The following is a 25,428-nucleotide window of genomic DNA, read 5'->3' on the forward strand; positions in this document are numbered from 1 at the left end:
TTTCTGGACATCACTGCTGCAAATACAGGGGTAGCGTGGACAGCACTACAAGTCCAGTAGGACCGGACAGAGGGTTTTTTAACCAAACCCATATTGAGGGTAATGCCTAAATTTTTTTTTATTTCTGGGACACTTGTGGGGCTCCACATTCTGGAGTACATAGATGCAGGCTTTTGTAGAACAAACTGCCTAGCATACAGATTAGTCTGCTGGACTATCAAGTCTAGGACCGTATCACATATAAATAAATTAAAAAAATTATAGGGGGTAAAATTTTGGACGTCGACACTAATTCCTGGGGTCGCTTCAAATTGGGGTACTTGGGGGGAAAATGATAGTGCAGGATCCCACATCACGGGAGGGACTGCAACACTCGGCCCTGCACTTGACACCTCTACAGCGACTGACGTATCCACCACCATAGGACTATGGGGTTCAGCGGTGGAATTAGAATCGTCACTGTCACTGTCTGGAACAAATTCTGAAGCGGTGTCTGTTTCGCTTTCAGAAGTGTCGGAACATAGCAAGGCGTAGGCTTGCTCCGCGCTGTACATACGCTGAGACATATTTATAGATGTGTATGTATATATATATATATATATATATATATATATATATATATATATATGCCCTATAAGTCCTAACCCTAAAGTAAACCTAAAATCCTAAAAACGACACAAATTATTATTATTTTTTTTTATAAAAGAAAAAATGTTTGGGAGGGTTCCTCCAGCTCACCTTATCACATCAATGGACTTGCGCACGGGTCCTCGTGTCGGCACACGTATGTTACAGCCCATATCACAACATACACCAGGTTACCTCAAGGACACAGCGGACGTACTTCGTGCCTTTCACAATGAAACATGGTCTGAAAATTATACATGGGTAACATGCGACGTGACATCACTATACACCAGCATCCCACATCACATCGCCTATATATCAGTTAAACATCACTTGAATATGCATAGTAACTATAGCGACCAGCTTCAGATTTTCATCTTACAAGTATTATCTTTTTTGATGACCCACAACTATTTTCATTTTGACGGCATTTTTTATTTGCAGTTAAGGGGAGTCTCCATGGGTGCCAAATTCTCCCCCTCACTAGCCAACCTTGTGATGGCGTGGTGGGAGGAGACCACAATTTTTTCCATGTCAAATCCATTTGGTGACAGCATCCACTGGTATGGCAGATACATAGATGATCTCCTCTTCATTTGGAAGGGGACTGTATCTGCCATACCTGATTTTGTTGAGTATTTAAATTCCAATTCCTCCAATTTAAGGTTTACATTTTCTCACAATAGCAATACCATAACTTTTCTAGATCTAGAACTAACAGGCATCAATCATGCACCAATACAATCCAAAACTTTTAGGAAACCCACAGCGGGTAATACAATCTTACATGCTCACAGTAATCACGCTAAATCAACCATCACTTCCATTCCAGTAGGAGAATTTCATAGAGCAAAACGCAATTGCAGTTCTGACACCCAATTCAATTTGGAACAGCAACAAATCATCAGTAGATTGCATAGAAGAGGATACCCACAGTGGTCACTTGACAGAGCAACCAACATTACCTCCAAAAAAACTAGAGAAGTTCTTCTATCACACAAACAAGCATATTCCATTCCAGAACAAAACAAACCGACCCTGGTCCTGGGCCAAAGTAACCAATTCAACGACATTAAGAAGATAGTTACTAAACGTCTCCCTATGCTAATGGAGGATGAGATACTGGCAGATATTCTAAGAGAGGGTTACAGAGTGGTGGCACGCAAAGCCCCCTCCCTCAGCAGTTCTTTATCCCCTTCATTTTTCAGTTCCAACTCACCCAGGTCCACTTGGCTTGAACAAAAAGGGTTTTATAAATGTGGTCAAAAAATTTGCAAAGTTTGTCAGTATGCATTTCCGACCAAAGTATTTAGGAACTCCACAAACTCTAGCACTTTCACCATCAAAAATTATATAAATTGCAATTCGGAATCAGTCATCTACATCGTAGAATGCACACAATGCAATCTTAAATACATTGGATGCACCAATCGAAAACTTAAAACTAGAATACTCGAACATTTAGGCTATATCCGCAACCCAAATATATTAAATATATCGAATGCAGCGAAGCATTTTGTGGAACATCATAACAGATCAATTAACTACTTTATATGTTATGGTATTGAGAAAATTCACACACCTAAAAGAGGAGGGGACATTAAATACAAGACACATACTAGAGAGGCCTTCTGGATATACAGGTTACAAACGCGGACACCTAATGGTCTTAATCTAAGGAGAGATTTGATGTTTCACTATTGACCAATCCAAAAACACTTATTTTCTGACCCAAATTATAGTAAGTCAACAACTTTCTCTTCTAAAATAAAAGATATTAGTCTTTGCAAATTTTTGCTACAAATACATACTGACGAAATAATTATCCACCAATCAGTAATTAAACAAGTGGTAACAAACGGGAACTTCACTATAAACTTCAAACTTTATATTTAAACCTCTAGTTTATATTTTCAACAAAGTATAAATATTCTCTAATATCAAACTCCCTTCATACAAAATTAATAACCAGTTTAGTATATTTCCCTTCGCCCAAATATTAAAAAATTATTTATATTTACATCGTGCGATTGGTTCCCGATAGCCTCCCCGGGTTTTTCTGGGAGGAACTCTGACATGGACCTGTTGATTCAGGGGAACATGACATATTTTCGATTGGCCTAGTAGCGGGTTACATACGTGTGATGTCACTTTAGCTTCTCTCTGTGTAGAGTGACAATGATCTGGGATATTCTGACTAATCTTCCCCCCCCACTAATACAATAAAATTAAATTGGACCTATTACGTAGTGGCTTTACCACGGACAAATCAACATCGATATATATAATAATCTATAAAGAATATCAATACGAGACCCCATTTATGTACGTAGTATTTTTAATATCACTGGTGACAATACACGTTTTCATTCCCAAGATATTTACTCACACCGTAAATACATACATCACTTAGATCAAATACCCAATTCTTTTAGGGCTATTGATAAAAATATCTCGACAAATTAGTTTTAGTCATAGCAGAATCTCGTATTTCTTCGGACAAAGAGACAGCCGATATAATTTCAATAAATAATCAGTACAGTATATCTTTTTTTGCTCAATACAATACAAAATTAATCCATACTTATATTGCGAGAGTTGTCTTAGAGAGCTGTCCCCGGGTTTTTCTCCTTGAGGGACATGGTTTTGGTCCTGTTGATTCAGGGGACTAAGACTTATTTCTAGGTGGCCGGATGCCGGTCACACATACATCATGTCATTTTAGCTTCTTTTCGTGAAACGTGCTAATGTTTGGAGGTATCTGACAGCCCTCCTCCCTATTAATTTAACATATTAAATGGACCTATGACGTAGTGGTTTCACCACACACTCAATAATCTACATATAATATTAATTTGAGACTCCATTTATGTATACAAACATGTCAATCTTTTTGGTGATAATCCGTGTTCCCAAGATATTTATTCATATCGGCAATAAATACATCATTATGTTCAAATGTCCCACTCTCTTAGGACCAATGACAAAATACACCTTGACTTTTTAGAAAAATCCAAATAAAATCATCATATTTACGTTTCAAGTACACTAGCTAGTTTGAGTCAAAGCGGAGCATTGTATTTCTCCGGCCAATGTGATAGCCGTTATAATTACGAAACGTAACGAATCTCTCTACATACAATAATATGCCCAACCAAATTTATTTAATATTTACTCTTTGTGACATAACGAATCATATCACATAGATTTCTCACATACTAATTAATTCTAATTACGTTTTTTAATAATCAATCTGATTAATATTTTTCAGTCTTCAAATTAGTCTCCTTCAATTTTGATTAACATCTTTTAACCTTTTTACTCTTTATTCTCACACTAACATATTCTCAGTCAGTTTGTTTATAGTTAAAAAATAAAAAATCTCTCGTAGGAAAACCCCGCAAGGAAAGTACACTATATATCTTTTCATAAAAACCAGTACATTTAGTCATACCTTACAAACAGCTAATCTTTCATAAATTCTTGTTGTAATTGTGGAATAATATGGAAAACACTCGACAAGTAATCTATCGTTTTTTCATGTTTAGCTTTATTCTATTCCTTCCTGTTAGGAAGTGATTTGCGTTCCAAGGTATACCAGGGAGTTCCCTACTTTGACCCGCAATTAAGCATTGCTAAAAATAGACTGGCCATAAAATCCTAGACTGACTAAGCGATTTTGTAAAAGCCATGACTAAGGACGCTGCAAGCGTCAGAAACGCGTAGGCACCGCTTACACTGCCATAAATCCTCATTCTATCTGAGAATATTTTCCTATCATGCTATTGTTTTTAATTTTTTGATAATTCTACAATAAAACTTGGAAATAGTTTCCTTTTAACAAAAAGACTTCTGAGGACTCAGCGCTGGATCCATTTTCTTTATCTTCTTTCTATTTTTTTTTATATATATTTTTTTTTTATATTTTTTTTTATTTTATATAACAGACGTAAAATTAATTCTAAACGGCCCTAAACACGAACGCTAAACTAGCCCTAACCCTAAAGTAACGCTAAACTAACGCTAAACTAGCACTAACGCTAAACTAGAACTAACGGTAAACTAGCACGAACGCTAAACTAGCGCTGACGCTAATCTAGCGCTGACGCTAATATAGATTTTATATATTATATATATATATGTGTGTATAAGAACTATGATTTTTTTTTCACTTTTTCTTTCTTCACAGCACAGGACTTAGACTGATTTCTCTCTCCTCTCAGAACAACTACAATGGGAGGAGAGAGAAACACAGCCCATGTCCTGGCTGTGTTTTGAAAATAACTGTCAGTGATCTCTGTGAGGTTTTATCACAGAGATCACCTGATCAGGGACCAGTCACAACGGTCCCTGATTGTTGCTGTGCCAGATGACGACACAGGTAAGTTATGCAAAGCGCACCCGGGCGCCATTTGGGGGGGGGGGGGGAAATCGGACCGTGGGGGGGGGGATCGGACCGGGGGGGGGGAATCGTACATGAAGGGGAATCGGACGGGGGGGGGATCGGACGGGGGAGGGGGGGCGCACTATTTACCCGTTCTCTCTCCTCTCTAAGGAGTTATTCCATGAGAGGAGAGAGAAATGGCGATTATCCGCCGGTTTAGCGTGAACGCCGTGAAATAGCGATTCACGGCGATCACGTCTCCAGAGACCTCCGGTAGCTGAGAGAACGGAGCCCCGATCTTTAATTTCGGCGCTACTTTAGGCTAATGCGATCACGTTAAAAGGCGTCGCATTAGCCTAAAGCCCATTAGTGAGGAACGTAAAAAGGCGTACTGTTGGTCACTAAGGGGTTAAATCTGCCAAACTGTGATCAGGTCCAGAGAAATGTTTTCCCACGGGTGTATCCACCTCCTGTTTTATTGTATGTCTGTGAAGATTCATCCTGGTTTGTAGTTTTTGTATGGTTTCCCCAATGTAGATTCCTTTATTGATGCACCTTGTACACAGGATCATGTACACTACATTGGAGGATGTACAGGAGAACGTGCCAGTGATTTTATAGTCCTGCTGCGTGTTTGGTATGTGGATGGTGTTTGATGACCAGATGTTGGTACAGGTCTTGCATTTTCTACTGTTGCAAGGAAAAGTGCCAGTCTCTGATGGTGGTGAGAGGGACTTCTGACCAGGAGATTCCTTAGGTTTGGTGGCTGTTTGTAGGCAAGGAGAGGTAAATCCGGGAATATCTCCTTCAGTTTATTGTCTTTGTTAAATATAGGTTGGAGATCAGCAGCAATTTTCCTCAAGATGTTCATTTGTGGGTTGTATATGACCACTAGGGGCACCCTGCTGTTGTCTTCCTTCTTTTTGTACTCCAGAAGATTGCTCCTAGGAATTATTGTTGCTCTGTAGATCTGATCATCTATAATCCTTGGATGGTATCCCTGTTGTAAGAATGCATTCCTCAGTGATAGCAGGTGTTGTATTGTGTCTTCACAGTCTGAATAGATCCGTATGTATCGCAGAGCCTGGCTGTAGATGATGGATTTCTTTATGTGTCTCGGATGGAAGCTAATGAGAAAATTCCTAATGCCGTAGTTCACACACTGAAGTGGGGCTGCCACTGGCTGCAGATTCCAGGCTGGAACTAGTGAACAGGGGGCCGTTGCCCCCTGTCTGCTAGTTTCCATCTGGAATCTGTGGCCAATGGGCGCCTCACCAGTTGGGAATAACTCTTTAGACGACCATTGAAGCCTATGGGTAAGTTTTTGACGGATCCATTGCCAAGCAACGGCAGGGCGTGCCAAAGTTCCCAGCATTCAAGAGACAAGATGGATGTGGAGAAATTGTTCAGCCTGGTGCATGACCACCCAGAACTATGAGCAGGGGTGAACCAAGCCCCTCTGCTGCCTGAGGCGAACTATAAAAAGATGTCCCCCCATTTATCAGAGTTTTCTCATTACTAGCTTTACACAACAAACACGCAGCATTTACATTTTTTTAACCTCTTAACGCCGAAGGACGGATATATCCGTCCTCTGCAGCTGCTAGTTCGCGCAGGAGGACGGATATATCCGTCCTGTGATGGCGCGGGTACTGACACTGTACCCACGCGATCAGCGGCAGGAGCACGGCTGTTATACACAGCCTGGCTCCTGCTGCAACTGCCGGAATCGAAGCGCGCTCCGATTCCGGCAGTTTAACCCATTGCCAGCGGCATCTAATGTGTTTGACAGAGGGAGGGAGCTCCCTCTGTCATCCCATCGGCGCCCCCGCAAACAAATCGCGGGTCGCCGTCAGGTTTCCATGGCAGCGGGGGTCTAACAAAGACCCCCAGGTCTGCCTTCAGCATCTGCCGGAGGCATGACCTAACAGGTTGCCTGTCAGTTTTACACTGACAGGCAATAATGCTTTGGTATACCAAGTATACCAAAGCATTATATATGCGATCAGCAGATCGCATAGTGAAGTCCCCTGGTGGGACTAAAAAAAAAATGTCAATCAGTTAAATAAAGTTGGTGAAAAAAATAAATAAATAATAATTACAGTGAAAATCAAATAAAACGACTTTTTTTGCCCAAAAAGGGGTTTTACTTAGTAAAAGTGTCAAAATAAATCACACATACACATATATGGTATCCCCGCGATCGTAACGACTTAAACAATAAAATGAACACATTAATTAAACCGCCGGATGAACGGCGTCCAAAAAAAACGCAAAAAACAACGGCAAAATTCTCTCTTTTCTCCCATTCCCCCCATAAAACTTAAATAAAAATTAATCCATAAGTCCTATTTACCCCAAAATAGTACTAATGAAAACTACACATTGGCCCGCAAAAATCTAGCCCCCATACGGCCACATTGACGGAAAAATTAAAAACGTTACGGCTCGTAAAAATGCGGCGATGCAAAAACAAGTAATTTTTTTCTAAAAGGCTTTTTATTGTGCAAACGTAGGAAAACATATAAAACCTTTACATATTTGGTATCCTCGTAATCGTGCCGACCCATAGAATAAAGTGAACATGTTATTTACGCTGCATAGTAAACGGCGTAAATTTGTAACGTGAAAATCAATGCTGGAATAGCTGCTTACTTTCAATTCTCTCCTAAAATAAAGTTAATAAAAGTTAATCTATATATTATAAGCATCTAAAAATTGTACAATTACAAAATACAACTCGTCCCACAAAAAACAAGCCCTTATACGGCTATATAGACGGAATACAAAAACAGTTACGACTCTTGGAATGCAACCATGAAAAAGCAAAAAATAATCCTTGGTCATTAACGTGCAAAATGGCCCGGTCATTAAGGGGTTAAATAGGAAAACATTTGTTGTTTATTTGCTAAAGTGCTGTTTGAGGTATAGAAAAGATTTTAAGAATTCTACTTACTGTGTTACTTTAGTATCATAGATCAACAACGCAGCAAAAGGAGGATCAGGGCAAATTGTGGCAAATTTAAGTTTTTTTAAATGTTATACAGCTAACTTTTTTTTGGTAGGTTCCGCTGGACCGTTTGGACTATGTCGTAGATTCATTGGAATACTTCAATGATCTACTTTTAAAAAAAATAAAAAAAATTGTGAAAGAGGGTTGCATGGGGGAGTTTTCATTTCAATAAAAAAAAATTCTTATGGCTGTTTTTTTTAATACTTTATTATGGCCTTAGTAATGGCTGCTGTCTGATTGACAGCATTCAATTACTAAGGCTGGGGCTTAGCATTAGCCAGTAACAAGGCTATCACTAACGCCTATTATTACCCCAATTCCCACTGCCGCCAGGGATACCGGGAAGAGTCGAGTACGATTCAGTGCCTGACCATCTGAAACGACGGTTAGGCCGCAGGCTGGTATTATGAGGCTGGGAAGGGTCAAAAAACGTGGCCCTTCCCACCCTGGGGATGCTAGGCTGCAGCTGCTTTATTTTATCTGCCCATCATTGGTCCTTAAAGGACGAGTGTCGCAAAAAAAAAAAATTTATATCAATTTGCTTTTAGTGTTTTATTAAAAAATGTTTTATTTATTTGTGTGTTTGTGTTTTACTTTTTTTTATTTTTAAACTTTTTCTTGTCTATGGGGGCTGCCATTTTTTTTCCCATCTCTGTATGTGTCGATTAACGACACATACAGACATGGAATACGGCACATACAGCCCCATAGTGAATGCGAACGGGACCCGTTCTATCCACTATGCTGTACGCCGTCTGTGTGGGAACGGCGCATGCGCCGCTCCCACACAGTCCAAATTGAAGGTCTTCGGCCGAGCGACGTCCGGCGCCATTTTCTTGTGGACCGGAAGCCGCGGTCGGACAGTAAGATTACTACTTCCGGTCGCGGCTTCCGGACTTGTGTTCTGAAGCAAGCACTTGGAGCGGAGGGAGCAGACGGAGCGGACGGACGGGAGGGAGCGGCGGCGGCAGGAACAGGTAAGTTAGGTCTGTGTATGTACGTGTTTTAGTGTGTGATTACTACTGTATGTAAACCTACTACACTGTGTGTTAGCTCAAAAAATGGCGACACACAGTGTAGGAGGTTTGACCGTTCAATCCCCTCCTTTCTCCTGGCACTAGCCAGTAGAGATGAGCGAACTTATGAAAAGTTCGGTTCGGCTGGTTCGCCGAATTTCATGAAAAAGTTCGATTCGGACCGAACTAGTTCTGACCGAACCTGTAATTCAAGAAAGCCCCTAAAAACCGTGTATAACACTGTTTAAAAGCCCTAGAAGCCCTGTATAACACTCTTAGGTCACCCATGAGTGTATCCAAGTACTTTTTTTTTTTTTATCAAAACTTTGTTTATTGGATTTTCCATTTTTCCATCATACAGGTTATATAGAAAAAAACTTCCCAATGAGTCTGATTAATGGTGCAGAGACTAGGGCGAAGGCTCTGACACAATTTGAGTGCATCAACCCTGTGGCTAAAGACCCTAAAAAATCGATTGATTTTAGCTGTAATTTTATCACCACATACAATAAAGGCAGTAAGTACATTAGCTCTACAATACATAAATATTGGCATATCCTTAAAAATGACCAATTTATGAAAGACATCCTCCCAGTTTAAACCAAAAATTACGTACAGAAGGGCGAAAACCCTGAGGAACCTAATTGCACCTAGTGAACTTCGGAATATTTCCCAAATACCTATCAAAACTTCTCTGATTATGAATGGTTCATATCGCTGCGGGAGAACGAGATGTCTGTGCTGCCTGAGTATTACTAATAAAAAAACGGATTTTACTTCTATGTCAACTAACGAAAAGTTTCAGATAAAAAGCTTTTTAAACTGCGGAAGCAGCTATGTTATATATCTTCTCCAATGTCCATGTAACCGACAATATGTGGGCCGTACTACCCAAACCCTCAGAGACAGGATCAACAAACACAGGTTCAATGTTAAAAGTGGATACACCAAACATAGTGTATCACGTCATTTTGCTTTAAAGCACAAATGTAACTTTGATCTCATAACTGTCACCCCTATTGAGTATATTCCTGTAGATATATCCAATAGGTTCATTAGGTTAAAACAAAGGGAAAACTTTTGGATCTACAAACTGGGGAACTTGTATCCAAATGGCCTCAATGACATCGCAGAATCTACATTGGACTGATATCCTTTACTAATTTTAAAAAATGCACCTTTTAAAGCATTTTTACATATGAGCTTCTTCTTATGAATATTAATATTGCTTAATTCTTTTTCATTTTAATATTTTATTCTTTTATTATAGAGGAGGTGTCCAGTTTTTTCTTTTATCTTCTTATTTTATTAGCACTCCAGACAATACCTGTAATTTTTCCTACCAAAATGACCATTATTTCAATAGTCTGCACATTATTGACAGAATAACATCTAAATATAATCTTTCTACTTACATTTTCGTGATGCTCCAGACCTCGTTTCGTTGCAACCCTTAGGTTCTCTGTATGCGCGACCCTGCGTGTCACTATGCGTTTCATGGGTTCGATTGGACTCTCCCGGCCACCTTATCTCTTTTGATAGCGGTCGTCATGACAACGGTCTATGCGTTTCACCTTGCGTTCCATTGGCGTTCTGATTTTCCTTCCCTGCTGTGTCATAAACAAACACTTGTCCTGCCTGCGCCCTATGAGATGCTTGCTGTGCGTCTCACCTTGCGTTCCACTGGCGTTTTGACTTCCTTCCCGGCTGTGTCGCTTCTGGTCTCCATGACAACGCGTTGCTATTGTTGGTACAATTATTTCTATATGTATCCAGCAGTTGCAAATGCATTTTTATTTATCTTACTTCAATTCTTGTGTTATTTTAAGTTTATGTTCAATGTGCAATTTCATAATCCATTGCCTTTTTGCGCAAATATTTTATGCCATTTCGTTTAAATGATTTAATTACTATATAATTATGCAATTATGCGGTTATGTACTGTCTGATCATTTTAATTCCATTAATGTTGTTAACATATGACAACAATGAATTGTTTTAACACTTTACGTTTGGATTGAACTCTGACCCGCTGGTTTTGGCGGTTTTTTCAGGACTCTGGTCTGAATTAGGCTTAATTAGCCCTGCAATCTGTATGTGTATAAATATGTGCCTCCTTGCTGTCATCTTAACTTGCCTGAGGAAGACGCCAGTCCGGCGTTGAAACGCGTAGCAATTGTCTATTTATACTACCTCAATTAAATGTATTAACTCTTTATCAAGCAGCGCCTCAGTATCCCGTTTTTTATTCTTTATCAATCATATTAACCTTTTGGACGCCTGGAGCCGATGTATCTTCTTTGTCCGACGACAAGGTTGAAGGACCTGTGGGTAACGTCACGCTGTATTTCTGCAGTGAAAGAAGCTGGGTGGGAACGATGAGAAGTGTATGATGCTGATTTGTCAGCGTCATACACTTCTATTCACAACGCCCAGTTGGTAAATCAAGTAAACACGCCCAGTTGGTAAAAACACAATACACACCCAGTTGGAAATACGAGAAAACACGCCCAGTTGTCCATTTAAATGCTCATTTGCATAAATATAAAATTGCTCATAACTTGGGCAAAAATTATTGTTTTTTTAAAAAAAACAACGTTACTGTTTTCTACATTGCAGCGCTGATCACATGCATAGGGATTTGATAATCTGGTGACAGAGCCTTTTTAAGTTGTGAAGTGGCTTTCAGGGCCTTATATATTAGAAACCCCCAAAAAGTCACCCCATTTTAAAAACTTCACCCCTCAAAGTATTCAAAACAGCATTTAGAAAATGTCTTAACCCCTTAGTGACCACCAATACGCCTTTTTACGTTTGTCACTAAGGGGCCTTAGGCTAGGCTGACACCTTTTCACGTGAGCCTAGCCTAAGTCCTGCACGGGTCTCCCGTGCAGGCTGGAGCCGGGGCTCAGCTGTCTGATGACAGCTGAGCTCCTGCTCCAACACCCGCGATCGAAGTTTACTTCGATCGCGGCCGTTTAACCCGTTAAATGCCGCCGTCAATAGCGACCGCGGCATCTAACTTTGTTTACAGAGGGAGTGAGCTCCCCGTCACCCATCGGCGGCCCGCAAATGCTATAACGGGTCTCCGATGGGGTGTCATGGCAGCCGGGGGCTTGATAAAAGATCCCAGGTCTGCCCTGGACACATGCCTGTCACGTCCTAACAGATTGCCTGTCAGATTTACACTGACAGGCAATAATGCTCTGGTATACGAAGTATACCAAAGCATTATAGCAGCGATCTGAAGATCGCACAGTAAAGTCCCCTAGTGGGACTAATAAAAGAAGTAATCAATGTGAAATAAAGATTATTAATAAAAAGTACAGTAAAAAAATAAATAAAACCATTTTTTTCCATAAAAAGTGGTTTTATTTAGTAAAAGTGTAAAAAAATAATAACAGTACACATATATGGTATCACCGCGACCGTAATGACTCCATTAATAAAGTTAATATGTAATTTAAACCGCAAAGTGAACACCGTAAAAAAAAAAATGCAAAAAACAATGGCGAAATTGCAATTTTTTTCCATTGCCCCCCAAAAAAGTCATAATAAAAATGAATCAATAAGTCCCATGCACCCCAAAACAGAACCAATCAAAACTACGTCTCGTCCCGCAGAAAACAAGCCCAAACAATCAATACATTGATGAAAAAATTAAAAAGTTATGGCCCTTGGAAAGCGACGATGCAAAACAAATAATTTTAGTTCAAAAGTGTTTTTATTGTGCAAAAGTCGTAAAACTTAAGAAACCTCTACATATGTGGTATCGGTGTAATCGTACCGACCCATAGAATAAAGGTAACATGTTATTTACGTCGCACAGTGAACGGCGTCAATTTAAAAACGCATAGAACAATGGCGGAATTTCAGGTTTTTTTTATAAACCCCCCAAAAAAAGTTAATAAAAGTTAATAAAAAAATTATATGTACCCAAAAATGGTGCTATTAAAAAGTACAACTAAACCTGCAAAAAACAAGTCCTCATACAGCTATGTAGACGAAAAAATAAAAAAGTTATAGCTCTTTGAATGCGACTATGGAAAAACAAATAAAATAGCTTGGTCATTAGGGCTTAAAATAGGCTGGTCACTAAGGGGTTAACCCTTTAGACATTTCACAGGAATTAAAGCAAAGTAGAGGTGAAATTTACAAATTACATATTTTTTAAAATACATTTTTAATACAATTTTTTTTATAACACAGAAGGTTTTATCAGAGAAATGCAACTCAATATTTATTGCCCAGGTTCTGCAGTTTTTGGAAATATCCCACATGTGGCCGTAGCGTGCTACTGGAATGAAGCACTGGCCTCAGAAGCAAAGGACCACCTAGAGGATGTTGGGGCCTTACTTTTATTAGAATATATTTTAGGCACCATGTCAGGTTTGAAGGGCTCTTGAGGTGCCAAAACAGTGAAAATCCCCCAAAAGTGACCCCATTTGGGAAACTACACACCTCAAGGAAATTATCTAGGGGTATAGTGAGCATTTTGACCGCACAGGTTTTTTACAGAAATTATTGGAATTAGGCCGTGAAAATTAAAATCTAAATTTTTTCAAAGAAAATGTAGGTTTCCACAAGGACTAAAGGAGAAAAACCACTGCAAAATTTGTAAAGCAATTTCTCCCGAGTAAAACAATACCCCACATGTGGTAATAATTGGCTGTATTGAGACACGGCAGGGCTTAGAAGGGATGGAACGCCATTTGGCTTTTGGAGCTCAAATTTAGCAGGAATAGTTTGCAGAGGCCATGTCACAATTACAAAGCCCCTGAGGGGATAAAACAGTGGAAACCCCCCCCACAAGTGACCCCATTTTGGAGACTACACCCATTGAGGAAATTATCTAGGGGTATAATGAGCGTTTGGACCCCACAGGTCTTTGCTGAAATTATTGGAACTAGGCCCTGAAAATAAAAATCTATATTTTTTCAAAGAAAATGTAGGTTTAGCTAATTTTTTCTCATTTCCACAAGGACTGAAGGAGAAAAAGCACTGCAAAATTTGTAAAGCAATTTCTCCCGAGTAAAACAATACCCCACATGTGGTAATAAGTGGCTGTTTAGACACACGGCAGGGCTTAGAAGGGAAAGAGCGCTATTTGGCTTTTGGAGATCACATTTAGCAGGAATGGTTTGCAGAGGCCATGTCACATTTGCAAAGCTCCTGAGGGGACAAAACAATGAAAACGACCAAAAGAAACTACACCTCTTGAGGAATTCATCTAGGGGTGTAGTAAGCATTTTGACCCCACAGATGTTTCATAGAATTTATTAGAATTGGGCAGTGAAAATAAAAACAATCCTTTTTCTTCAATAAGACGTAGCTTTAGCGCAAAATTTTTCATTTTCCCAACAAATAAAGGAAAAAAAGAACACAACATTTGTAAAGAAATTTCTCCCGAGCACGGCAATACCCCATATGTGGTCATAAACGGCTGTTTGGGCACACGGCAGGGCTCAGAAGGGAAGGAGCGCCATTTGGAGTGCAAATGTTGCTGGATTGGTTTCTGGGCGCCTATGGGCCCAAAACAGTGGAAACCCCCCGGAAGTGACTCAATTTTGGAAACTACACCCCTCAATGCATTTACCTAGGGGTGTAGTAAGCATTTTAACCCTGCAGGTGTTTTGTAGAATTTAGTGTGCACTCGATGTTGCAGAGTGAAAATGGGAGTTTTTCCATAGATATGCCAATATGTGGTGCCAAGCTTGTGCCACCATAACAAGACAGCTCTCTAATTATTATGCAGTGTTTCCCGGTTTTAGAAACAACCTACATGGGGCCCTAATCTTTTGCCCTGACATTCGACCAGGCTCAGGAGTGAAAGTGTACCATGTAAAATTGAGGCATAATTTGTCGATTTACAAAGTATTGGTTCACAACTGCAGAGGCTCAGATGTGGAATAATAAAAAGAAACCCCTGAGAAATGACCCCATTTGGAAACTACACCCCTCAAGGCATTTATTAAGGGGTGTAGTGAGCATTTTCACTCCACAGGTCTTTTCCATAAATGATTGCAATGCGGATGGTGCAAATTAAAAATTAATATTTTTCCCTAGATATGCCATTTCAGTAACAAATATGTCATGCCCAGCTTATGCCACTGGAGACACACACCCCAAAAATTGTTTAAAGGGTCTCCCGGGTATGAAGATGCCATATATGTGGAAGTAAACTGCTGTTTGGGCACATTGTAGGGTTCAGAGCGGAGGGAGCGCCATTTGGCTTTTTGAGAGCGGATTTTGCTTGGTAGTAGATTTGTTTGATTATTGCTGGTGTTTCCATTTATAATGTGGGGCATATGTAAGCTGGGCAGAGTACATCAGGGACATAGTCAGGTGGCATAATAATGGGGTAAAAAAGCAATAAAATGATCCATAGATGTGTGTTACGCTGTGAAGCAATCCTTTCTGCACAGGCCGGTGTCGCACTGATATATGGTGTCCTTTCTTATCCCCCTTTTGGTCCACACTCCGCACCTTTGCAGTTTGGGGAATTTTCTGGGAAAGTGTTGTCCTGGTATAATACGGACACCCTCGCTTCCAGCAGATATGTTTGGGCCCTGCCCTTCCTGGTTCCCTAATTTTAGGTCCTTGGTAAATCGCCTCTTGAAACAGAAGAAATGTTCCCCTCGGGCCGGCACAACTGCATATTTTTTCTTTCCTGACTTATTGGAGCCTTAACTAATTTTATTTTTTCATAGACGTAGTGGTATGAGGGCTGTTTTTTTGCTGGACGAGCTGTAGTTATTATTGGTACCATTTTGAGGTACATGTGACTTTTTGATCACCTTTTATCCTATTTTTTGGGAGGCCAGGTAAACAAAAAAATACAATTCTGGCATAGTTTTTTTTTAGGTTTTTTTTATACAGCGTTCACCAAGCATTATAAATTACATGTTAACTTTATTCTGCGGGTCCGTACGATTCTGGCGATACCTAATTTCTAGCACTTTTTTATGTTTTACATTTTTTTGCACAATAAAATTACTTTTGTAAAAAGAATGTATTTTTTCTGTCGCCAAGTTGTGAGAACCATAACTTTTTTACTTTTTTGTCGACGGAGCTGTATGAGGGCTTGTATTTTGCGAGACGAGCTATAGTTTTTATAGGTACCATTTTTGGATACGTGCGACTTTTGATCACTTTTTATTCCAATATATGTAGGTCAAAGTGACCAAAAAACAGAAACTCTGGTACGTTTTTTTCTTACGTTGTTCACCGTGTGCAATAAATAATATTATATTTTGATACCTCAGGTCGTTACAGTCCCGGCGATACCAAATACGTATGGTTTATTATTATTTTTCAATAATAAAGGACTTGATAAGTGAAAAAGGGCGATTGTGTTTTATTTTATTACTTGAAACTTTTATTGTTTTCAAACTTTTATTTTTTTCACTTTTTTTGACACTTTTTTTATACTTTTTTTTACACTTTTTCTCAAGTCCCACTAGGGGACTTGACGGTCCAACTGTCAGCTTTAGTTTTTTTCTAATACATTGCACTACCTACGTAGTGAAATGTATTAGATCTGTCAGTTATTCACTGACAGCAAGCCGATTAGGCTTCGCCTCCCGGCGGGGCCTAATCAGCTTCCGTAATGGCAGAGCAGGAGGTCATTGTGTCTCCTGTTGCCATAGCAGCAGTCGCAAGTCCTGATTGCCTGTCAGGGCTGGCGATCTGCTAGCAACCGCTAAGATGCAGCAATCGCTTTCGATTGCTGCATCAAAGGGGTTAATGGCAGGGATCGGATCCTACCATTTCATGTGGATGTCAGCTGTAATATACAGCTGACCTCCACCGCTGATGATGCTGGATCAGCTCCTGAGTCGGCGCCATCTTGCCGGCGGCTACGGAAGCCGATCAGGCTCCGCCGCTGTACGGATCTTGACCGGCTTCCGTGCTAGGCAGACTGGGAGGCCAGTATTAGGCCTCCGGTTGCTATTGCAGCCACCGGAACCCCGGCAATTTCATTGCTGTGGTTCCAATGAGCTGCAAACAGGTTAAATGTAGTAATCACGTTTGAACGCTGCATTGAAGGGGTTAATGGCGGGGATCGAAGCTAATTTTGGTCCCCGCCATTACAGCCGGATGTCAGCTGTCAGATACAGCTGAGATCCGGCGATGATGGCACCGACTCAGCTTCTGAGCCGGTGCCAATTATTTGGCGTAAGTATATGACATTTTGCGGGAAGCACTGGCTTTCCATGTCGTATACTTACGACAAATGTCGGGAAGGGGTTAATCTTTCTATGCATTTAAACGTCTTTTCTCCTATCCATATGGGACTGTTAATCAATGGATACAACAACTGGGGTAATACTATCATTTTAATTACGGCTATTCGATCTGCCATAGAAAGGGGTAACCTATTCCATATCTTAATTTTTGGGTGAGAATTTTGTAGCGGGTGTCGATCCACGTAGGGTAGTCTCTTCAATCAACCCATCGGGTTGACCACCAGATCTTGGGTGCAGGGGATTTAACAGGTGAGTAATGGCTGTTTTTTTCATTTCAAAACATTCCATGCAACTAGTTTAATTTCTCGGACATTCCTTTTAAGGAAATATTTATCGGGGCGCAATGCACCATTTCTGGGCGCTGTATCCAATGTTTATCTGGACAGTCGCCTGGTTATATTTCTGGACTTTGTATGCACTATTTACCTGGATGCTGGGTAATAATTATGTGAGTTAGAAACAGGAGGACCTGCAATCTCATCAACATTGTCCTTTCCTCATAAAATGTTCTTCTTGAGACATCTGATGGATTACTCTGAAAATATGGCGTAGATGCCAATCAAGGTCCAAAGGTTGACATCCTCAATGGCCTCCAGGATCTGAATTATACCTTTTTCTTTCACTAACCCATTTCTCTAGGAGTCATATATAAAGGTTGGGTCTATGGAGCCCAGATGAGCTACATTAGCAACTTTGAAAGAGCAGCCTCAGAGACATTCAGCTCCAGGATGGTCTGTGTCAGATAAGTAGTGGTTCAGAACGCACTGGACGATGTAGGTGCACGAATAGGGTCCCAACCCAATCGTAGTCAAAATAAGTATTTGGCACACAAAGCTGAAGTTTAAAGAAGAAATCTTGATTTTTTTTCAAGTGGTTGTAGATGCCAGAGGCTTAGTGCGACGCTTCGGTCATTACATGACCTTCATCAGGCACTGTGCCGTTCTGGTTGCTGGTACATCCAGTAGTTGGCGCTTCGTTCCGAATGGCGGCTGACCGCTGTAGTTGGCGCACTTGAGATTTCTTAAAACTTTGGCTTTGAGTGCCGAATACTTATTTTGGTCTGTGTCAGATGTTAGGGATGAAGTCTACAACTGGCCAGACCACCTATCTTTCCTTCGCTCTGGAAATATAGGACAGTCCACGAGGCAGCACATCATGTCTGGTCAATTCCCCTACTACTCTGTACACTAACATCTTCAAAAGAGAAGAGGAAGGTGCAGATGTGACGTTCAGGTTAGGTATTTGCAGTATTGAAGTTGTATTGTGCTCCCCTTGGAGCGCTGTGCAAAGGCAAAACTCCTTTATTGGAATGATGTGTAGATGGTTGGTACTCTATTTGGGTGCGCAGGCTTAGTTTGTTGTGTGCTCACTTGGCTAGGTCGGCATTAATGAGTGAAATGTATACAGTACCTTAGGAAAATACAGTGTGAGACAAAGATGATAACAGGAGCGCTCCCTAGAGTAATACCTTGAAAAAAAATGTCAATTAGTCTTCTCACCTTGTGAACCTCTTTGTTGATAAGAACATCGACTGGATGCAGTTGTCTCTCTTTTTGTAGCTTCTTGTTCTTCTGACACGGAGTACAGTATGTCTCAGGCTGGGGGATTTCTTTGCTGGACTTCAATGAATCAGTGACCATGTCCACAATTGATTACACAGGTATAATATAGATTTTATGATAGTTCTTTGGAATTAAAACAAATTATTTTTATGTATTTGTCTATCCATTTTTATTAGAAATACAATAAATACATTGAGATATGTTTTTATTGACATGTGTTGCTATCAGCCAGACAGGAAAAAAATATGGATGGCCTTGGGAATCTGTAGAGGCAGCTGTTCTACAGGAAAGGGAGTGCAGAGACCCTACCAAACAGGACGAGGGGAGGCAGTCCATTGCCGGGCATCTGAAGAGACTTGCCATTAAACACCCAAAACCATTGTACTTCACCGCAGCCCTGCGAATCATGGACAAGGCTTCATTTTCAAAGACTTCTGGACAGTTGTCTTTTAATTGGATGGACCTTAAAAACCCCTTCTGGACAGTGGGGGATGGGAAGGAGGAGGTGTGGACGGATGACGTTCCGGCATTCTTAGATGGACATTAGTGGTTCATATCTGCTGCCTCTTTAGCGTAGAGACCTTGATCTGGCACATCCCTTTCCATGGCTGACGTTCTCGACACCAGGGCTTCCTCCTGCTGATGTTGTACGGTACATTCCCTTCAGTTCTGAAACAAGAATAAATAAAATGTCCTAGTGAAGAGTTGCTCTCTTGAAGATATTCCCCGTGACCCACACCAAGACCCTTTATCTGCCAGGTAGGTAGATAGTGCGTTCTATGTTCAACTAAGATACAAAATTCACAAGTAAATCTGCTCAACTAAGATGCGGTTAACACAAAGGTTTCAAAACGGGGACAGATAGGGCGCCAAGCGATGGTAGAATTTTATTTAAATACGCGTTTCTGGCACGACTTGTCCCTTTATCTGATCTTAACCTGACGAAGGGACCAGTCAAGTTTAGTCCCGGACCAGTCCGGTCCAGAAATACAGTCAAAATAAAATGGGTTTTACTTTACTGTCCACGTGTGAAGTATTTGTGTTACCCGCCGCTTACCAATTTTTAAAGGGGAACTCCAAGAAAAATGTGTCATGCAATCAAAGGCGCAGTGCCCACCCAAACTACATCGCAGGATTTTATTTAAAAAATTGGCTGTTATCTATTGGATTACTCCAATATGTAAAGGCCAATATCACTAACAGCTCCTGGCTCAGCCAGCAGAGCTGGGGTCCGGAGCCGATTGGGACCCAGAGCTGCTGAAGGAGCGGGAAGTACATAAAGGGGATTTGTCCGGGGGTCTGAATACATTTTAGGGTTTGGTATTAAAGGGGTTTTCCAGGCTTTATAAAAATTGTAATTCAAACTGAAAATTGCACCATTTAGCAAATACCCACCTTCTAATTCTCTGCGGCTCCAGTGCCGGCGGTTCACAATCCCCTGCCGGCCTGTTTACATAGGCTGGACCAGTGATGTCCCGTATCGGCACATGATCGAACTAGTCAATCACTGGCCACAGTGGTCACGTGCCATACTTACTTAGATCACTTCTGCAGGCGATACCCTCCCTCTATACTGTCCTTACTGCAATGTTTTTATAGTGAGGACAGAATACAGGGAATATCTGGTACACAAAGTGTATTCTCACTAACCCTGCCCCATGACAAGCCATGCCCAATGAACCACGTTCTGTCAAAGGTACGCCCTGTCAAGTCCTGTCTCAATCCATCTGAAACCGAAGTGTCCCTAGAAAGAAATTCCAAATATTGTCAACTATGCTCTATTAGGGTATAGTATGAAGAATCAGTGCAGTAGGGTCTATATACTACTATATACACAAAGCTGCCATGTGCTGAACATTGCAAAACACACTTTTCATAAAAGAGCGTTAATTCCAGTCCTGCAGTCACCCTGATGACCTTATACTGTGCCAGTACTTGAGGTAGGTGTGCCCCTTTATATATTACTTGCAGCCAGAATTGGCACCGGGATTATCAGCTCATTGACGAATTCTTGAGGTCACATTTGTGTCTTGATGTCACCAGTCTGAACCAATCCTACACCACTTGCTCTTTATAGAATTTTCAGAAAAAAAAATACCCCTAGCAATAAATACTGCATGTAAATAATATTCTCATTACAGTACAACAACAAATAAATGGAAAAAGAGCCATATCCCTATTAGGTCCCGCGGACATCATAGAGGTGGTCCTTGACTTCCAGTCCTGCAGTCACCATGAAGACTTTGTGCTGTCAGTGCAGGCAGAATAAAGCTGACATGGTGACAATGTAATGTTTTATATGTACTACTACTCCCTGTACTGACTGATAGTAGAGAGAATGGACTAAGCTGAAGGATTCCCGACTCTTATCAATTCTTTAAATAGGGAATATGCCCTGAATACTAACCCCAAATTTATATTACATTTATAGTAGGGCAGATTTACTATTCAAATTGAGCCAGAATTATGGCGTACACGTTGTGCGCCATATTTATTAATTGTTTTAGACACATTTTGCGGCGTGCTTGACAAGGGGCGTGGCCTAGAATAAAGGGGCGTGTCTTAAACTAAGCCAACCAAGAGGTGGTATAAGGAAGAGAAAAGTGTCTAACATGTCTAGCAAAATCTATCATACATCGTGCACCACTGTGATAAATTTGGCGCAATTTCTGACTTCCTTGTATCAGTTACACTGTGTAAAACTCAGATAGTTTTAGGCCCCATGCACACTAACTTATTTTTGCGGCCGCAATTCACCCGCAAATCTGCAGGTGAATTGCGACCCCATTCATTTCAATGGACCCATGCATACGACCTTGGTTTCCACGGTCCATGCATTGCCCAGGAACCTGGACCGCAAAAACAACGGACATGTCTTATTACGGTCGTGTTTTGCGGTACAGGCTCATAGAAAACAATGCACGCGGTCATATGCACGGCCCGCGATTTGAGGGTGGCCGTGGGTGACACTCCGCGGACGTACGAGCCGTAAGTCACGGTCAATGCCCCTCACTACGGTCGTGTGCATGAGGCCTTAGTAAATCTGCCCCATGGTAATACCAGTGACAGCCCGCTCTTTCCCGGTGGGGTACAGTCCTCCGCACATCTTCATCCACGTCTCATCTTGTATGTGCCGGTTACTTTTCTCCTTATACCTGAGAAGTAACAAAAATAACATCAGAAACTAAAAAAAACACAATTCCAAGTATTTCTCCCCATTTCTAAAAATAACATTTCCTGCAGGTGAATAATGGAAAATATAAAGATATAAATATATTCAGGCCTATGTGTCTGTCCAGGGGGTCAGTGAGGGTCCTGCCTGTTATATGTGGGGAGGTCGTGCTGCACAATAACGGAGGGGAAAATGTCTGTACATCAATATATATTTGTCTCTAGGAGCCCCTACAAAGTCTCAGTGAGGGCCCTGTCTGTTATACGGGGGGAGCTTGTATACAGCGTTAGTAACAGGCATGTCACTCCAGTATAGATATTTTGGGTGCCGGTTCTTCGACCTCACTGTCCATAGTTTAATTAAACACCTTAAGAAAATGGATCATCACTAAGAAGTTTTATTTAAAGGGGTACTCCCATCTTACTATTTCTCTGGGACTCACACCTATGTGGAAAACGGAGGTCTCTCCCTGACCCTGTCCTGCTTTGTTCCCAGATCCCTGTCCCGTCTAATGGCTGCTGATTCCAGGTGGAGAATGACTTGGGAAAGGCCTTGCACGTCCCTCTCTCTATTCTGTTCTATGGAAGTTTCGGAAACAGCTGAGCGCTGTTGAACTATTTGCGTAACTCCCATAGTACAGAACGGAGAGAGCTGCGTGCATGCGCATAGGTGGATATCACATAAACGTCTGAGATGGAGAAAACCCTCTAAAGAGATTATGTAATTAAAGGGGTTGTACATAATTAGAAAAATAGAGCTGATGTCTTCCAAAAACAGAGCCACACCTGTCCACAGGTGATGTGCGGTGTGTGGACAGCTTAGCCCTATACATTTCAATACAGAAAAGCTGCAATACCACACACAGCCTCTGGACAGAGGTGGCGCAGAGCTTCCATTTGGGTCATAGAGAGGGTCTCCAGCGTGATACCCCCCTCTATGATATCTAAATACCCTTATAGGGCATTTCAGGTGTAACCAGAAGTTAAGGTGATACAAAAAAATATTCCATACATGAGATTTCCTTAATGGAGATATTGTAACAATAATTACTGAAAATATGTAACTGACTTTTTCCCCCATTGTAGGAATAGAACCCGAGAAGTGACGTTTTGGACTACGGAACAGTCGATCCTCCGGATGAAATGCTGTGTGGTTGGAGCGCAGTCCCAGGAGTGCTGGTGTTGATGTGCTGATCCATGTTCTTCTTATCTGGAGCTTGTATACAGAACACGCGATCCTTCTGGTCCGACCTACTAACATATATAAGCACAGCCTAAACACACACGTAATGATATATAATAACATAACATTAACATAACATTACTATGTATCAGCCCTGATACGTCAGTGTCATCATATTTCTGGGGTCCCTGCACACAGGATATACGTTACCTCCTGTGATGATGTCACTTCCCTGTATTTCCTGTATGACATGGCTGCTCTTCCTCTTCCCGTTTCCCTTTCTGATGTATTTCCTCTTCCTGTGTGATAAGACGTGTGCTGTTGCCTCCTGCTGTGTATAACACGAGATGCAACATGTCTTATAAAACATGTCAATAATAATCGCAGAAAGCAAAAAACATTTTGTTTATTTCCATTCACATCAATGGTTATTTGTTTGCAGCCGTTTTTCTGAGCCGTACTTGTCTGTTTTTAGAATCAACTACAGGGAGATTTGAGATGTGGTTTGAGAATTTCTTTCCTATGTAAACCCCACCGATAAGGACAGCTAAGAAGCCTCAGTTATCAGCGAGCGACCCCATCATTAGACTAAGCAGAGTGCCCTCATACAGTGCCAGCAGAGTATTGTCCCTTACACAGTGCCAGTATACTGCCCCCTCATAAACAACACTACCAGCAGAGACCCCTCAATAAACCATATTGCCAGCAAAGTGCCTCCAATAATTAGTGCCAGCAGACTGCCCCCAATAACCACTACAAGCAGAGTTCCCCCTCACAAATAGTCCCAGCAGAGTGCCTTCCTTTATGCAGCTACATCATGTAAGATCTTCCCTAGTTTGGAAGTCTCCAGGACAATCTGGGAGAGAAGACAAGTGTGATGTAACCTGGTTGCAGTGTGTAAATGTAGCCTGAAACATCACGTGTAGCTCCTAAGTCTATGTTCACATGTTACATATTTATTGCAGATTTCCATGGTCAAATTGACACATAAAGTATGAATGTGAATAGGGTTCTAGAAAACTGCATAAACTTGCAGCAGTAACAATCTGCAGTAGATTGTAATGCAAAGGATGCACAGCCAAATATGCTGCAAAAGCCACATGTAATATATGGAGAAATATTAGGCCTAGTTCACACAGAGTTTTTTTGGAGCGTTTTTTTAAGTGGAAAACGCATCGAAAACCGCACCAAAAAACGTCCGAAAACTAATCTTATTGATTTCAATGGGATGCAGAGGCGTTTTTCCCACGAGAAAAAAACACTCAAAGGAAAAAGCAGCGTCAAGCCCTTTCTTCAAGCGTTTCCGTCTCTGACCTCCCATTGCCATCAATGGGAGGCAAAGAAAATGGTTTTCGCAGCATTTTTGCCTGCGGTGCTCAATGGCCGTGGTCGAAAAATGCGTAAAAAAAGCGGCAGAAGGAATTTTGAGGCAGATTTTTCCACCTGCAAAAAACTTGGTGTGTAAACAGGGACTTCGTGTCCACATGTGACCTACTCTATCCAATCACAGCTGTAATTCCAGCCAAGGCTGCCTAAGATTATGTTCACACCCCCCACTTCTCCTGCGGTTTGGCCGCTGCAGCCCGATGAGGAGGGATTATAACTAGAAATTGTGGATATAAAGAACATGCAGAGGTTTCTGTGTGACAGTCTAAGGGCATGACCAGACGTGGCGGAGTTCTGCATACACTGTCCGCATCAATGCCGCACACAATCTGCGTTGCAGATTCTGTCGCGGCTTTGCCTAAAATGGGCATTAAATTGATGCGGACTGGCCGTTGCGTATTGAGAGGGAAAGGGCTTCCCTTCTCTCTATCAGTGCAGGATAGAGAGAAGGGACAGCCCTTTCCCTAGTAAAAGAAAAAGAAATTCATACTTACCCGGCCGTTGTCTTGGTGACGCGTCCCTCTTTCGACATCCAGCCCGACCTCCCTGTATGACGCGGCAGTTCATGTGACCGCTGCAGCCTGTGATTGGCCTGTGATTGGCTGCAGCCGTCACTTGGACTGAAACGTAATCCCGGGAGGCCGGACTGGAGGAAGAAGCAGGGAGTTATGGGTAAGTATGAACTTCTATTTTTTTTACAGGCTGATGTATATTGTGATCGGATGTCACTGTCCAGTGTGCTGAAACAGTTACTGCCAATCGTTTAACTCTTTCAGCACCCTGGACAGTGACTATTTACTGACATCGCCTATTAACGCTCCTGTAATTACGGGTGCA

The 25,428-nt window shown here is 41.3% G+C and overlaps 2 long non-coding RNA genes across 2 annotated transcripts in view; one reads left to right on the top strand and one right to left on the bottom strand.

The window, feature by feature from the left end:
* The window catches only part of LOC142729640 (uncharacterized), a 222,291-nt gene extending 202,578 nt beyond the window's left edge, over positions 1-19,713 (top strand). The window contains exons 6-7 of the long non-coding RNA XR_012878403.1: positions 18,849-18,949; positions 19,080-19,713. This is a non-coding gene — a long non-coding RNA (uncharacterized LOC142729640). The remainder of the gene's footprint in view (positions 1-18,848; positions 18,950-19,079) is intronic.
* Positions 19,048-24,565, bottom strand: LOC142729639 (uncharacterized). The gene is made up of 4 exons (XR_012878402.1): positions 23,416-24,565; positions 23,092-23,276; positions 21,912-22,006; positions 19,048-19,520 (listed from the first exon to the last, which is right to left on the bottom strand). It is a non-coding gene; the product is annotated as an uncharacterized LOC142729639 (long non-coding RNA).
* Positions 24,566-25,428: the final 863 nt, after the last annotated feature.

The sequence above is a fragment of the Rhinoderma darwinii genome, unplaced genomic scaffold, assembly GCF_050947455.1.
Source record: "Rhinoderma darwinii isolate aRhiDar2 unplaced genomic scaffold, aRhiDar2.hap1 Scaffold_73, whole genome shotgun sequence".
Classification (NCBI taxonomy): domain Eukaryota; kingdom Metazoa; phylum Chordata; class Amphibia; order Anura; family Rhinodermatidae; genus Rhinoderma; species Rhinoderma darwinii.